Source organism: Mus caroli, unplaced genomic scaffold, assembly GCF_978045245.1.
Source record: "Mus caroli unplaced genomic scaffold, Mus_caroli_1 scaffold_13, whole genome shotgun sequence".
In the NCBI taxonomy this organism is placed as follows: Eukaryota; Metazoa; Chordata; class Mammalia; order Rodentia; family Muridae; genus Mus; species Mus caroli.
In genome coordinates, this window is record NW_028227268.1 from 34794285 (window position 1) to 34811849 (window position 17565).

The following is a 17565-nucleotide window of genomic DNA, read 5'->3' on the forward strand; positions in this document are numbered from 1 at the left end:
GAATCACTGGTCAGTGAGCTCCAAGAATTTACCTCTCAACTCCGGACTCACCTCCCAGTGCTGATGACCTAGATGGATGCAGCTGCATCCAGCTTTCCAGCTGGGTGCTGGGATCCACGCTCGGGTTCTTATGCTTGTGTGGGAAGTCACTTTCTCAACTGAGCTGTCTGCCAAGATCCATTTGAACACACTAAACATTATTTTTAGATTGACTTAATGTGTATGAGTGTCTTGCTTGCATATATGTATGTATACTATGTATGTGCCTGGTGCCCATGGAGGTCAGAGAGGGCATCAGGTCCCCTTGAACTGGAGTTTGGATGGTTATGAACGACTGTGTGGGTTTGGGGAACTGAATCGTATCCGCTACAGGAGCAACAAGTGCTCTGAACCGCTGAACCACCTCTCCTGCGTCTCCCCCGCCCCCACTTGAATACATTTAAGTGAGAACATATTTGTCATAGAAATGGGCAGGACAAAATGCGCAGGTCATCTGTCCTAGGAATCAATCTCCATTAGGCTGACAGCAACTCCACCCATGCAGAAAAGGAGGTTCTAGCAGCCATGTGTTCTGGGTTCTGACAGTGCTTCAGCTAAGATAGAAGTCTACCTTCCTCTGGCTGTCTTCCAATACTTTCCTCTTGGCCCAGTTAACAAGTGGGTAATTATATGACATCAGCTATCATGGGGTGGCTGGGACATAAGGCGCTCTCAGAGAGCCATATAATCTGGCACCAAGTTTCTGAATCACCAGCCACAGTTGCATGGGCTCTCCCCACACACTACACCCCTGCTTCATAAAAGCCGCCTTATCTGCGATTTCTGTTGACACAGTGACTGCACCGAGGGGCGCTTTCCTCTGCTCTTCTTTCTTACTGTTTGTTCTCTGTCCGGGCGGGTACTCCTGTGTTCAAGCTCGTAAATGGATTCTTAGGGTGCAAGAGCGGCACCCAGTCACCTGGCCTCGCTTCTCCCCTCGGGTAGGCTGACCTCGGGAACAGCAGCATAGCTGGTAGCTTGGTCAACATCCACCTGGAATACTTCAAAGGTTGAGTCCCCCCTCCTAGCCAAATCACTAACCAACTGTTTGTCACTAAGCCGATGCTAAGCCTGGGCATTATCAGACCTGTGTCTGGAGCTGTCTTTCTCCCCACAATAACAGTCCCCGTGCTTCCCTCCAAGCCCTCTGTAAGGAGGAAGGATCAAATGGGACCCAGTGTTCCTTGTTAAGATGCAGGGAATCTCCTGATGTGACCACAGAGCGGGTGGAGACGGACAGACATGCATAGAGACATCCCCTGTGGACGCGTCAGGATGGTTCTGAAATGTGTCCTATTACAAAGTTGGCAAGTATTTGATGAGCAGCTACTTTCTTCCCAAATGGTGCTGGGTTGCTCTCAGTCTCCTTGAGGCCAGAACACACATGGCTTACCCAAGGCCAATGATGATGCCAAAGGGTATAATATCTAGGACTACAATCTGTGGTACAGCCAATAGGCTTTGCAGGATTGTGAGGGTCTTCAAATAGCTCTTAAAGAGGGAAGGGTTTGGATAGGAGAAAAACAGCCATATTTAAAAAAAAAAAAAAAGACTGGCTCTGGTCTATTGACAACTTTCAAGTGGATTTTTTTTTTTTTTTTTTTGGCACATCTTAGCTTTAGCCTTGAGAAGAAACAAAGGGCTAGGCCAGAGGAAAGTGCCTTTTAAACTGTTTCTCACAAGTCTTCTTTTGAAAAGAAAAGCAGATCTGAGAGCATCTTAGCTAGGCCACTGAGGTGGCTCAGTAGGTAAAGCTATTTGCCATGCAGGCCAGATAACCCGAGCCTGCTCCCCAGAATGCCCAAGTGGAAGGAGTCTCCCCCAAGGCTGTCCTCTGACCTCCACACACTTGCCATGGTACATGCATGTCTACACTCACACACACAGTGATAATAGTAAAAATAAATAATTTTTAAATGTTTGGAGAGCTGGGGTAGGGTCAACACTGCGAAGGCAACTTGAATATGAAGAGCCAGGGTCTGAATGTGCGGAAAGTGAGAGATTTTGGAGCGCTCCATCCTAAATGGATGTCTTCATGAAATCAACCCCTCCCTCCCTCCCTCCCTCCCTCCCTCCCTTCCTCCCTCCCTCCAGGGCTCAAGGATCTAAGTGGAGAGGAGGCAGAAAGATTCTCAGGAACAGAGATCATGCATGACTCACGCCAAGGAAACAGTGGCTTGCAGACACAACAGGGCTGATGTCCATATGGACTCATACACATGTGAACTCACAGACTGTTGGCAGCACGCACTGGACCTGCACAGGTTCAAGCCAAATGGGGTCCCAGCTCAGAGAGGGGGAAGAAGGCATGGGCTCACACCCCCAATTAAGAAGCTATCTATAACCCAGGCAGTGGTGGCACACCTCTCTAATCACAGCACTTGGGAGGCAGAGGCAGGTGGATTCCTGAGTTCGAGGCCAGCCTGGTCTACAAAGTGAGTTCCAGGACAGTCAGGGCTACACAGAGAAACCCTGTCTTGAAAAAACAAAAGAAGAAGAAGAAGAAGAAGAAGAAGAAGAAGAAGAAGAAGAAGAAGAAGAAGAAGAAGAAGAAGAAGAAGAAGAAATCTATTCTATAGTGGACAACTACTTATAAGGGGAAAATTAGTTTTCTCCAATAGAGTAAACTAATTGATGGGTATATCGACCATACTTTAGGGCAGGCCCCACACAGACCAACACAGAATGAACTAGATGGTAATTTGGGGCGGGGGTAGATTTTTCGTCTCATTTTGCTTTATTTGGGCATTTTTCTGTCCTATAGGTCTTTTGCTTGTATATTTTTGTTTCCATTTTTAGTGGAGATTTTTTGTGTGTGTATTTCCTGAGATTTTTTTTTTTTAATACAGAGAAAGGGGGGATTGGCTAGGTGTGGAGGGTTTGGGAAGAATTACAGGGAAGAAAAAGACAAGCATTTGTTCTCCCATACGAGCAAAAAGAGTCGCCCTAAAGTTCTGAACAAGTGGTACTTATTAATTTGGTAGGGTTCTGTGGCTCGCACCTGCCATGCTAGCACTCTGAGTGTACCCCATGCTAGGAGTCTGAGGCAGGCCGAGTGATCATGAGTTGGAGGCCAAGCCTGGGCAACACAATGGGTTCACGGTGACCCTGGGTACATCGAGCAAAATTCTTTCCCAAACAAACACCCCTCTCCCCTCAAAAACAAAAACAAACAGAAAACATTCAGTGCTGTGAGCACCTTAATTTTACTCTTAAGATAAAAACGAAAATGGAATGAAGGAAAATGAGGAGTAGCAAACCCCAGCTCTCTCAGAATCAGGCTCCATGGGGGCTTGACCTCAGGCAGCAGCAATTATAGGGGGGGGGATCGAAAAAGCTGGGGGAGAGGTACTGAGAGCATCTGCTGACAGACTAGACTGCAGGGATGAAGGAGAGGGAAAAGCTGGGTGTTCTAAACCTGAGAAATGGGGCGGGGGTGGGGCGCGGGGGGCTCAATTCAATAGCTCAACTACTAAAATTGGAAGGATGCAGGGATTAGCATGACCTCTGAGGGTGGCATACAAATTCGAGAAGTGTTCCATATTTTTTTTTTTTTTTTTTGGTTTTTCGAGACAGGGTTTCTCTGTGTAGCCCGGGCTGTCCTGGAACTCACTTTGTAGACCAGGCTGGCCTTGAACTCAGAAATCCGCCTGCCTCTGCCTCCCGAGTGCTGGGATTAAAGGTGTGCGCCACCACGCCCGGCCATATTTTTTTTTTAAAACAGGACAAAAGATGTTCATTAACCAAAGGGGTAGCTTTCAACAGGGAATGTCTCAGTCAGTCATGGAGAGGCTGAAGGAGAGACAACATTTAAACCTGGTAGGCAGTTGGCGATGAGAACGGCAGTCTGAGGCGGGCTCCGTGATCCATGCTTGTGTGGCCGGGACTTGGGAGGGTAAAGCAGGGGGACTAGAAGTTGGAGGTCATCCTGGGCAACCTGGGCTACATAGTGAGTTCTAGGCCAATCCGAACTGCACAGTGATATGCTATCTCAGCAGCAACAAGGAGTTAGAGTGTGAGTGGATGAATTGGAGGTACAAGCTTGCAAAAACACTGCTCATGTCTTTAGACATGGTCATAGGATGGAACATTTTATTTTATTTTTTTAAAAATATTTACTTATTTTATGTATATATGAGTACACTGTAGCTGTCTTCAGATACACCAGAAGAGGGCATCAGATCCCATTACAGATGGTTGTAAGCCACCATGTGGTTGCTGGGAATTGAACTCAGGACCTCTGGAGCCAGTGCTCTTAAACACTGAGCCATCTCTCCAGCACCAGAATGGAGCATTTTAAATGCTAAGTGTAACATATGAAATGATCAGAAGGAAAAAGTTCCAGAAAAGGAGTTTGTGGCTCTTTCTGGGTTCATCAGAGCTGGCTTCGCCACAGTGAGTCGGCAGGGATGGGGCTGTGTTGTTTGCCTGCTATGATGCCACTGGGCAACTCAAACCAGCTTGGTTTTTCCTTTTTTCTTATTTAAAAAAAAATTGAATGTGATTATTAGTGTGTGTGTGTGTGTGTGTGTGTGTGTGTGTGAGAGAGAGAGAGAGAGAGAGAGAGAGAGAGAGAGAGAGGGGTGTGTGTGTGTGTGTGTGTGAGTGTGTGTGTGTGAGAGAGAGAGAGAGAGAGGTGTGTGTGTGTGTGTGTGTGTGAGTGTGTGTGTGTGAGAGAGAGAGAGAGAGAGAGAGAGGTGTGTGTGTGTGTGTGAGTGTGTGTGTGTGTGTGAGAGAGAGAGAGAGAGAGAGAGAGGTGTGTGTGTGTGTGTGTGTGTGTGTGTGTGTGTGAGTGTGTGTGTGTGTGAGAGAGAGAGAGAGAGAGAGAGAGCGAGGTGCACATGCCACAGCCATGGTGCTCACAGCCATGGTGCTCACATAGAGGTCACCGAACAACTTGGTGGCATCTGTCTCTCCCTCTCTACCTTCATGTGGGTTCTGGGATAGGACTCAGTGTGTCAGGCTTGTAATATTAGCATCAAGTGCCTTTATCCAATAAACCTTCTCACTGGTCCCAACTAGATTTTTGTTTTGTTTTGAGTCAGGGTCCTACCAAGTAACTTGGGTTATCCTGTGTAGACCAAGCTGACCTTGAACTCCCAAGTGCTGAGCTTATGTGACATCATGCCCAGGCGCTCAGTTGGTTTTAAAGATTTATTTATTTATTTACTTATTTATTTATATGAGGATACTGTAGCTGTACAGATGGTTGTGAGCCTTCATGTGGTTGTTGGGAATTGAGTTTTTAAGAACTTCTGCTCATTCCAGTCAACTTCGCTCACTCAGTTCTTGCTCAATCTGAGCCAAAGATTTATTTATTGTTATATGTAAGTACACTCTAGCTATCTTCAGACAGCACCAGAAGAGGGTGGTTGTGAGCCACCACGTGGTTGCTGGGATTTGAACCCAGGACCTTCGGAAGAGCAGTCAGTGCTCTTACCCACTGAGCCATCTCAACAGCCCACCAGTTGGTTTTAATACCACCTAATGCATAGACTACAGGATTCACTAGCTCAGGAAAGTGGAAACTCTTGAAGGTAGGGCAAACTGTAAGCCTTCCCTCTGAAGATGACACAGAGACTGGGCCAGAGTACCGTCCTCCGGAGCCACATTGCCAGTTCTGTAGTCTAGCTAATATTTTTTTCCCTAATGCAGGTTCCCACATGCTGCCTGCTGTCTTCAAATCAATAAGACATTGAATGGCTGCTGGTGGTAGGTAGGTAACTGACCTAGCCTCGGGGACATGACCTCTAAGGCTACGTTTTATCTCGGCAAGCAAGACAAAAATCTGTCACAACCAAGTGGTCACTTAGGAAACATTAAAGCCAATCTGTCTTAAGCTTTGTTTGGCTGTTGCCTTGTGATAACAGCAGAAAACGGTTGATGCCACAAAGACTGTGAGGTAGGAAGTAGCCTAGAGCAGTGGCCCTCAACGTGCAGCTCCAGGCCAGCAGCACCAACCCCACCTGGGCATTTTCAGAAAGTTTCAGGTCCTATATCAGAAGTGCCTGGCCAGAAACCCTCGAGGGAGGGCTGGACACTGGAAGCCTTCTAAAAGTCCGTGGATACATTGTAAGGCTGTGCAACTGTGACTGGAAAAGGAGAAAACAATTTCTGGTATTTTCTCCACTAAACACAGAAGAAAATCAACCGGAATGGAAAGCCAAAATTCAAGATTGGTCACGTCTCAAAAGGCAGGTTCTGTATTCGTGAAGAAAATTAGAGGATTCCTCTGCCACCTCCCCACCCTCTGTCACCTCCCCACCCTCTGTCACCTCCCCGCTGCATTGAGGCTGCAGGTAACCTCAGAATTGACCAGTGCGTGGCTGAGCCAGTCAGGGAGCAAGTTTCAGTGTTTCCTTACACAGGTACTGTAGGAAATCTGGGATTCTATAATTGTGCTACATAACTAGGCCCTAACATGCGCTTTCAAATAACCACGCTCCCATCTACCATGAACAAGTAACAGTGCTGAGCAAACTTGATCGGTTTAGTGCCTGTGCTCTTATAAAGAGATGCACGGGTTTCTTTAAAGATAGAATTGCTGCTTTTTCCATAAAATGGGGAAAATATTAGTTGTCTCAGAGGCCAATCCCTGATGGATGCTGGGTTGTACATCCCCTGATCTCTCTCTCTCTCTCTCTCTCTCTCTCACACACACACACACACACACACACACACACACACACACACACACACACACGAGTTTACTGAATACACCAAAGGCTGTGGGCTGGGCACTAACAAGAATGCCTTCAGCAGCTCTATCTTTTTTATATCCCAGTTCCCTAAAGCGATCTTCAGAATCAGCACAGAAAAATCCAGAGGGAGAGAAAACAGACAAACCTCAAATGCAAAATAAATAAGACGACCCAGAAATCTGAGCTAAGTGCAAAGTAAACAACTGAACTAGGAGTCAGATGAGGGGCTCAGGTCTACAGCAGCCTGTGCCTTCCTCGGGACGAATGTCTCCTGGCTCTCTGTTTTCCTTTAGTTGGGAAGAAGCAAGGCAAATGCAAATCTCCTGTTCTGCAGAGGAAGCGTTTAGCTGCTTACACTTGAGCTTTTGGTAGAAGGAGCAAACCCTGGATCTTTGGTGCTCAACTTCAGCAATATTCAAGTGAGGTTTTAGTACACATCTATTGAAACCTATGGCCTAGGTTAGGCATCTGGACATGCCGGTAGAGCGCTTACCTAATGTGCAGAAGGGACCTGGGCTTGATTGCCCAGCAGTGAAGAAACCAGACATGGTGGGTCATGCTTATCATCCCAGAGCTTGGGATGTGGAACAGGAAGATCACAAGTTCAAAATGATCCTTGACTACACAGAAAGTCTGAGGCCTAGGCTGGAGACACTCAAACAACAAACAAACACAAACACAATTAGGACACAATCTAAATTCTGCTACTTGGCTTTATCAAATGAACTCTTTCTGCTGGTATTAGTCTCTGCACTTGAACATTTTCAAAGATATTAATCAGAAAAGGATTTCTCTACATTGGGCGTGGTGGCTAATACCAGTGGTTCCAGTATCTGGGACATTGACAGGAGGGTTGCCTTGACTTTAGAGCTAGCCTGAGCAACATAGTATATTCCCGACTGGCCTAGGTTACAGAGCAAGACTCTGTCTAAACTGAAAAGGTGAGGCCGGGTCAGAGTGTCTTTGGTAATTAAGGTGCTTTGGTAAGTTGTGACTAGATTTTCTGGATCATTGTCAGGGTCCAGGATACCCAGTGAGAAAACAGGTCTCAGGACTCCTCTGCCAAACTCCAGCCCGTTCTCTACAGGTTAAGGGGCCGCTTGGCGCAGCTCAGCTGGTAAGAGTGCTCGCTTAGTATGAACTAAACCCTGCATCTGTTCACCAGCGCGGCGGCGGCGGCGTACCCTGGGTGTGGTGGGTCACTCCTGTGATCCCCGAGCTGGGAAGGTGGAGGGCAGAGGATCAGAAGCTCAAGGTCAAACGCAGTCTGGACTATGTGAGACCGTGGTTTCAAAAAAACAAACACGCAGCTCACAGGCTTAATGATTTCAGTTAAGTGCCGGAGACACTCAATAGCTCAGCAACTTTCAGTAGAGAAAGGAAGTGAAAGAGAGACTTGAATGAAGCTACATTTTTTTTTAACGTGCTGAAAAATATTTTACTTTTCACAGAATGCCATGGGGTTTCCCCCATTGGCCCTGGGTGCACGGCTACTCTCTCACTGTGAGCGCCCATAAAAGCCACTGTACAGCTTACTTGGCACTTACTATAAACTCGGACAGCTTATCTCTCCTCTAGATCTCGTATTGTCTTAAGGTCTCAGTTAGCTGGCACCCCCAGGGCAGGAATGTTTGTTATCTTTGGCTCCAGTCGGGGTGGGGGCTCCATAGCATAGCATTGTACCCTAAACTAGGGTCTGGGGATATTGAGCAATTGTATAGCTAATTGGAGACATCAAATACTCTGAGGACCAAACTCCGCATCAGTGTGGAGCCAAAGGGGCAGAATGAAATGTGAAGGGGGGCAGGGGAGGGGAGGTCCCAGAGTTTGCAGACACGAGTGTGGGTGGGAAATGGGAGTTTCGACCTCCTTCCCAGCTGATTGTTCCTGGCCCCACTCCCCACACTTTGCCTTCCCAGGATCAGCCAGGTGCAAGGCAACAGGAAGTCCCATAGTTACTGCTCTAATGCCTGAAGCTTGAAAGGCAGTCATTTGGAGAAGGCTCCATTATATGTTCCTGCATGTCCTGGGTCTTGGTGCTGTGCACAGAATACCACGGCTGCAAAGCCATTGAGGAGGCCAATCCTGGATGCCTGGCTCCTGAGCAAGGGAGATGAAAGGCTTCTTCTAATGTAATAAAGGACGGCCTCTCGGTGCCGTTTGAACTGTTTACAGACTGAGTTAACGATTACAGGCAGTGTGTATCTTGGCCAGGTGCCTGAAATTCTTACCCACCCGTCAGATATTATCAAAGAGCCCTTCCATGCCTGGCTGGAGTCTTTCCAAAGCACCTCACAGAGATGCCGACACAAAAGGAGTGTTCAGAATCTCTCTCTCTCCTCTCTCTCTCTCTCTCTCTCTCTCTCTCTCTCTCCCACTCTTTCTCCCTCTCTCCTTCTTCCCCTCAACTCCCCTCCCTTTCCTTTCTTCCCTTTCTCCTGGACCCGAGCGAAATAGTAAAAAATCAGCCGTGAATCAGGTGCTGAGGACATTGAATACTGAAGACTGCTTTGGACAGAGGAAAGGGTGAAGGTCTGGATCTAGGAGACTCCGGATTAGGTACAGGTAACAGTTTTTGCAGCCAGGAGCCAGAGGATGGTAGGGTAGACAAATAAGATCCTAGACATGAAACAAAAATCCATACTATGTGATATGGCAAACAGTTCCTAAGCAAGAGACCTAAAAGAATTGACTACACATAGAAACACTGGACAGAGAAGAGAAAGGGCAATGTACAAGCTGGAAAAGAAATCACCTCGATGCCAGAACAGAATAGGGAACTTAAAAAAAAAAAAAAAAAAAGTCCAACCTAGCATTGGTGGTGCCTGCTCATAACCCTAGTGCTTTGGTGGCTGATTGGGTGTGAGTACTGCAAAGTCATAGCCAGCCTGAGCTACACAGACAATATCATACCTGGAATATGCAGTAAGATTCCCAATTCAAAGGCCAAACAGGCCTGATGTGGCACATTCATAATCACAGCCCTTGGAAGGTGCAGGTAGGTGGAGCCAGGGTACAGGAAGACCTTGCCTCCAAAATAAAACAAAAGGAAATAAAATTAGGAAGAACTAAGATGCCTCTTTCTGGGGATGAGTCCCAGGAGCCTGGATGGCCTGCGTCTGGGAGAGTTAGAACGCTGAGTACAAATCACGTGATCAACAGAGATCACGGAAACCAGCTAGTCTATGACAAGAAAACCAGACTTATCACCAACATCGGTGGAAAAAGCTTTACTGGGTACATAGACAGCGAAGAACACTCAAACCAGAGAGCACTGAGCCTGTCAAGAGGAAGCTAGAGGATTTTATGACCTATTAAGTACCTGTTGGTCTCTGAATACATTTGAAAGGGGAATAAATGTCAGCCTGCATGGAGGACAGAGCTCTCTAAGGTTGCTATGGGGGATGTTAGTTATCACTCACTCCAAAACTTCTTACCTCAACTCTCTCACAATCTAAGGAGAAATTACCTGATTTTTCAAAAAATTTCCATACGTGGAACCATGTGGAAACACAATCCACTAGAAACACAAGTCACGTGAGCCAGAACGGGCTAGCATTGTAATTGTGATGGATGCAGGCACAAGATCTTCAATAAGCTTCCTCATACGGTGTGGTGTGCACTTACTGCCCACGGCCTAGAGACCCTACTAGTAAGACAGATCAGTACACAGGAATTCAAAGAGGCCAAGCAGAAAGGCAGGACTTGGGCCAACAATCCACCAGGGACCGGCAAGGGACTTCAGAGACTAACAACCGAAAGGGCACAGGCGACAGCTACTTCTCCACTAACTGGGCTGCTCCAGATGCACTGGCACCACTGAGACACCAGCTGTGTCTTTGAACTTCAGGACAACTCGGGGAAAAATAGGCCCTTTCATCCTCTCATCCCTTCTCTCCTCTAGAGCTGGGGGAATCCACGGAGGCACAGTGGCTCCCCTATTTTACAGACATTCCAGACACCGTACCTCGCAAGCTTGAAACCCTATCCCAGGTTCTCCAAAGTAGGGCACGGTGCTGCACAGGCAAGAGTAGCAGGAGAAAAACAGAGCTCCTTATCAGCTTTCCATAGAATGGGTTTGCTTGGACAGGTTGGCAGTATATAGAAATAGATAAGACGCACTAATTTCCGTCTTCACGAGATTGCCACCACAGCCTCGTTCTGCCATCAGTACGAGCAAACCCAGCAAATATTAATCAGGATCTTTAGTTACTCTGGGGAAACAATGGCTTAGCAAAAGCCAGACAGTGTGACAGCAGTCCCTGTCTACCCAAAGCCTAAAGAAAGAGCATGGTCAGTTGAGGCAGTCTGGGGTAACGGTAAGTTTCCTACTTTGAAACACACACGAATCCGCAGTGCTGTGCCAGATGCCAGATCTAGCTCTGTACTGAGATGCATTTGAGCAACAGCTCTGAAGCAACCTCGCTTCGTCAAGGACAGCTTATCACTGCATACACTCGAGCTTCTATAGATGGTCAGAATTCCATGCTAAGTAAATCTATTATGGCAATAAAATCAGAAATCTATAAAACCCCATAGTTTGAGAGATGTTCTTCTGAAAGAAAGATTCTGTAACACCTCATGTCAAAGATCTAGTGTTAAACTCGAAAGAAAGAAAGAAAGAAAGAAAGAAAGAAAGAAAGAAAGAAAGAAAGAAAGAAAGAGAGGGGGGAGGGGGAGGGAGGGAGGGAGGGAGGGAGGGAGGGAGGGAGAGGTGTGTGCTGGGTCTATCACTGAAAAGGGAGAGAAAGGTTCATCTAACTAACCCTTTTCTAGATGATTTCGGGAACTGCTGCTTACAGCTACAGACCAAACTACACGGGGATGAGGATGATGTCATACTTCAGCATTTCACTGTGAAGTCCCCCAGGAACAGCCTTGCCACTGAAATGGGGAAAACCACAGACAGGTCCTGCCATTTCTGTTCTTCTCCGTCTAACTTCCTCTGAAATGTAAACCTTTATCTGATGGAGAGAGGGAAAGGCCTCTTTCTAATGGGAAGACACAGAAGACATGCAGCCCAGCATGCAGTGCCGTTGCATGTTACCGTAGCCTGCAGATTAACATCTCCATGTGAGCACTAGCAGCATCACATGAATTCTTACAAAGCCGGAAAGCTGTGTTAGAGAAGGGATGGCAGTGCAGGTTAAAATTCAACACAGCTGAGGAGAGATGAACAAGCAAAGCCTAGGGAGAGACATTAGCAGAGAGATTAGCCCTCACTTTGTGAAATTAGCTAAAATTATGAGTAGAAGAAGGGAGTTGAGGAAAGGAACCAGAGGGGTCAAAGGCTCATCTATTTGCAAGTGACCAATCTCTGTCTCAGCGGGCAAACTTTCCAAGGACAGATGACTGGTTTTACAGCAGCATCTCTAAAGGCAGCTCACTTAAGAGACCAGTCCAGACAGAGTTTAAGGGAAGCAGTTTCCCCTAAAAGGGTGGAAAATTAAGCTTTTAGAATTCACCCTCTGGCTGGAGGTACAACTCTGGTAGAGTATTTGTCCAGCATGCACGGGGTTCTGAGTTTGATTTCCCCAGCACAGCATAAAACCAGGTGTGGTGATACAAGCCTTTAATCCCGACACTTGGGAGGGGCAGGAAGAGGATCAGAAGTTCAAGGTCACTAACAAATTCAAGGCCAGTCTGGGATACACAAAACCCTATCTCAAACAAAACTCACACACACTCTCGCTCTCCTCTCTCTCCCTCTCTCTCTCTCCATACACACACACACACACATTCTCTAAGCTGGGCATGGTCATCCCAGCACAATCCCACCATTTGGAAAGCTGAGAAGGGAAGGAGGATCTCAAAAAGTTGGAGGTCAGCCTGGGCTACATCAATTCCAGGCCAGCCTGGGCTAAGAGTTAAGCCCTGTCTCAAAACACTAAAGTGGGGCATTCTTCATTCTCTCTACAAATACATGTAAATACATGTGTGTTAATGTTCAAGATAACCTTTCTTATTGTTTTCAGATACACATTCTCATGGTAGAGTCATAGATGCTTCAGTGTAAAGTTGAGTAGGATGACAATTTCAAACATTTTCCCATCCATGTCTTCAGACATCCCAGAAGAGGGCATCAGATCTCATTACGGGTGGTTGTGAGCCACCATGTGGTTGGTGGGTTTGAACTCAGGACCTCTGGAAGAGCAGTCAGTGCTTTTACCTGCTGAGCCACACCACATCCATCCTCAGCTTCAGGGTCTTGTAGAACCTGAGTTCTTTTGGCTCCAGTACTGGTACTTATTTGCTGGAGGCAGGTACAGGAGAAACAGGAGTTCAAGATTAGCTACATTAAATAAGCTACAGGGTAGCCTGGGATACACAAGACTCTGCCTCAAAAAATGAAATTGGGCTGGGCACGGTAGCAAAAGCCTTTAATCCCAGCAGTAGGGAGGCAGAGGCAGGAGAATTTCTAAGAGTTTGAGATGGTTTGGGCCTACATGGTGAATTCCAGGTCAGCCAAAGCTACATACCGAGGCCAGGTCTCAAAACAACAACAACAACAACAACCACCTCCCCCCCCCATCAAACAAACTCAACTGAAAAATATGCTTGTGTGTAGACAGACAAATGTTATTGTAGGATAATCACTTAAAATTTTAAAACAAACAATTAGGACTATTAATAACATGCCTCTTTCTGTGCATGCACCACAAACCTAAAAGCAATGAACATAAAAAAAAAAAAAAAGAGTATGAAGAAGAAGAAAAGAAGAAAGAGGGGAAGAAAAGCCTGAGGGGTGCAATTCAGACATAACGCAGCAGGAGAGCGCTGGTCCTGATGCTATCCTCAGCAGACTAGAGACAGGCACCGACAGACACACAGACAGACAGACAGACAGACAGACACACAGGGAGACACAAGCAGAAAAGATGACCCTGATTCTCAAGGACATTTGCTAGTTAGGGAGTAGGACATTCGAGTTAGCACAGGTCCCTGACTAATGATAATATTTTGATTTATTTACCTGTTTAAAAACCAGGAAGTGGACTGGTGAGATGGCTCAGCAGGTAAGAGCACTGACTGCTCTTCCAGAGGTCCTGAGTTCAAACCCACCAACCACATGGTGGCTCACAACCACCCGTAATGAGATCTGACGCCCTCTTCTGGGATGTCTGAAGACAGCAACACTGTACTTATTTATAATGATAAATAAATCTTTGGGCTGTACAAGTAGGGACTGAGAGAGCAGGGCTGACTGGAGCAAGCAGGGGTCAAATACAATTCTCAACAACCACATGAAGGCTCACAACCATCTGTACAGCTACAGTGTGCTCACATACATAAAATAAATAAATAAATCTTAAAAAAAAACAAACAAACAAACCAGGAAGTGCTTTAAAATTCAATTTGTAGTTTTGAACCCCTTTCTAAAATATATGGGTATTCTAACATGAAACAATGGGCTAGACTTAGAGGCTGCCCAGGCGATTCTGATTTTAGGCCCTGCTTCTTCCTTTTAGTTTATCTGTAGGACTTGAGTACAATACACAGACGTCCTAGTTCACATAGTATCTGCTTCACTTTTGTATGCATATTTATTTTATTTAATGAAAAATTTCCTATGAAACAGTTCGCAGATTATTAACAATGGGACACAAAGCCTCAAATGAACAGATTAAATTAACCTTGCCACTAGGATTATCAAACTGGAACAACAAGGTGTCTAAAGACAGGGGGGAAAATGTTTTAAAAAATTCCATGCATGGACCTGGAGGCCGGCCAAGCCTGGTGGCACCTACTGTAATCCCAGCACTCGGGAGACCTAGGCATGAGGGTTAGGCTTTCCAGGCAGCCTGGGCTGTGGAGCAAAACCCTGCCCCCCAAAACAAAGCAAACAAAACTAATAAGAAGCAGAGGCTGGCAGCCATTCATCCTTACGTTCTTAACACCCTATGGCTTAGGATCGCAAGACTTTGTCCAACAGCCTCAATAAATGTATAAAGATATCAAGAGGTAAAGGTCAGAAAGAGACATCAAACGAGCCCGCTGGACCTGACCCAAAGCATCGCATGCTAGGCTTTCCTTCGCCGTGATATCAGCGAGGCTGAGTGTTTATCCCAGCCTTTGTTTCAAAGAAGCCTCAAGAGCTTTGCAAACCTCACTCACTAATCTTTATTAGACCTTGGGAGGAAAACAGTTCTCTCTCAGAAGTGTCTTCAGAGAGGAAGGATGTGACTTAAAACCAGTAATAAGCAAAACGTTTGCCCCCTCTACCCTTCCCCGCCCACCTCCTCCTCCTCCTCCTCCTCTCTTGTTCTGTCCTGGTGATTGAGGTGTGCGATGATGCCAGATGATGCGGTGCTAGTGCTGAAAGGTTAATAAAGGTAACTGAGGTATAGGCTGTGTGTGTTTAATCACGACAGAGAACAAGTAAGAAGAAAAGACCAGGAAACCTGTAATTACCTTTATCCCATTATATATCTACTTGGGGAACAGGCTTCAAATTGATAAAACTACAAAACCCTGACTTTCCACCCTGCAGAAGACCGGTCGGTCTCAGGGATGGCTAAAAGGATGGTCTTCACCTGAAAAAAAAAAAAAAGTGGCAGGGCTTCAAATATTTGATGGTTTCTGTAACTAGGACTCTGCTTCTGTCCTCATTCTGATCTGATTCTTCTCAAAGGAGGCTCAAGGACTACAGAGATACTTTCCAAGCAGGAGATAGAATTTTATCTGCCGAGACTCACAAGACATGTTGGGACCAGTACAGCATAATGAACTGGGTAAGTCAGTCCCCATCACTATCCCAAATGCCTTACAGCCAAGCTGCACAGGATTCTAAGCAGTTGCCTCAAAGTAATGGAATAAATCGTTCTAAAAGGCTGAAGTGTGAAGGGGGAGGTGTTAGTGCAGTCCCAGCACCCTTCAGATTACCAAGTGGAAAGGCAGCCGACTTCTGCTTTGTGCCCGTGACCAGCTGATTGACCGTGGACACATGCTCATGGCTCACCAATGTAGAATGGCCACACGTACAAAGGTCCAGAGCAGTGATTCCCCACGGCACAACCAAGACGGATGCAGAACTTAAGTCCCCACCCCAGAGCTCACAGTTAGTCAGTCATTCTCCAAGCCACTGCCTGCTTGGACTACTGGAACTACTGGGACATTAATCAATCCCTTGATCCAAAAATGTTTAAAGCTAAACCTTTATCTTTGCAGCCACATTAAAACACCAAATAGCCTAGATGGTTATTTAGGGATAATACCACATAAGTCAACCATCTCTAAATAAATAACCCCATACTTTTTAATTCTTCTGACAGCTATCAAGTGACTGAGAAGTAGCCCAAGTCTAACTGCTATTAATAATAATGCTTTGCACATGCAATCTTCAAAGATAGAGATCCCATATTATTTCTCTCCAGGTGGGCAGGCCATTTATTATCATCATCCCTACTTCACTCAAGAGAACACAAGCTCACAGAGGTTAAGCAATTTTCCTTGAGGCCATGAAGCTAAGCAGGATCAGAGATGAGGTTAAAGCACAGTCCCCCCTTCCCCCCAACCCAGAGCTCTGTTCACTGCAGGATGTCTGTCTTCCTTTAACTGCAGAGCACTCTTTGTGCCTTATGATCATCGTGATACTATTAGATGGGGGTACTATGCAAGCGATACCATTTGGGGGGCATATTATCTTCAATTAATTGATGGGTGATAGAAATTGTGTTCTTAGGTCAGCATGTTTCCAGTTATATACAAAAATTAACAAAGATTAAAAGCAAAAGAGGTAATTCTGCCTTGAAGGAACCCAAGAAACACTCCAATTATTCAAAAGAAAAAAAATATTCATGAGCTTGTTCTGTTATTTCCCAAACAACTGGCTATCTTAGGAGCCTTCACCTGTGGCCAGGTAGATAGATAACCGGCACTGCTGGGGAGCCAGCAAGAGCACCCCACAGCTTCTCACTCCCAAGTGACCACGTGGTGGCCTCACTCTGGAATGTGTCTCCTCCATTTTGGATAGATTGTTCTTCCTCGAGCTCTTTCGATTCAGACTTGCAAGAGATAAGTTTCAAATATCAAGTTATCACTTGATTTGATACGGTTGGTAGATCCTTACGGAAGTCTTGAAAACCAGGTGAACATCAGAAAGCCATAAAAGTTGTACCTCCTTCACTCGATAAACAATGGAACAATCACCAAATGCCACGCCAAAGCCTACACAAGTCGTCAGCGGGAGAGCTAGCTCTGTCCTGGTCCTCTGGATATGAGGACGTGCCAGGCACTCACTGTTTGGGTGTCGGGAACTCTTACAGTTTCAGGGTGGTTTAGTGACAGGAGAAAAATCTGGCAGCAGTCACGAGGCAGGTGCAGTCGTAAAGACGGTGACTTTTGATGCCATTGTCCCTGCCAGGGCAGGTGGTACGGCAGGAGTGTTTAGACATGCCAGACAGTCTCCAACTCAAACTTCCCTTCAGAAAACAACCGAAATGAAAACAAAACGTGATCTCTTGCCCCACAGGAATGATAGTGTTGGAAAGTGCAAGCATTTTATATAACAATATTAATTTGTACAAGCATTTTATATAACAATAATAATTTGGCTCATGTGTACAGCTCAGGAGAAATGAGTGTGAACATGAAGTCAGCTGCAGATAAGTTACCTTCCTCATAGTTTAATTTCCTATGTCTTTATTTAGACTAGAATGACTCTTGTTAGTAAATTTTACTAATATGATCTTAATATAGTTTTTAAAACTCTATATAATCTAATAATACATGAATAGGCAAGATTATATAGAGTTTCTAAAACTCTATATAATCTAATAATACATGAATAGGCAAGGTTGTTTGTTTATTTGGGTTTGGGATTTTG

The 17565-nt window shown here is 45.8% G+C and overlaps 1 protein-coding gene and 1 pseudogene across 2 annotated transcripts in view; one reads left to right on the forward strand and one right to left on the reverse strand.

Moving 5' to 3' along the window:
* Rnf43 (ring finger protein 43) overlaps window positions 1-17565 on the reverse strand; it is a 72852-nt gene that overhangs the window by 37715 nt on the left and 17572 nt on the right. The window lies entirely within an intron of this gene.
* Window positions 3488-3587, forward strand: LOC115032617 (U6 spliceosomal RNA; annotated as a pseudogene).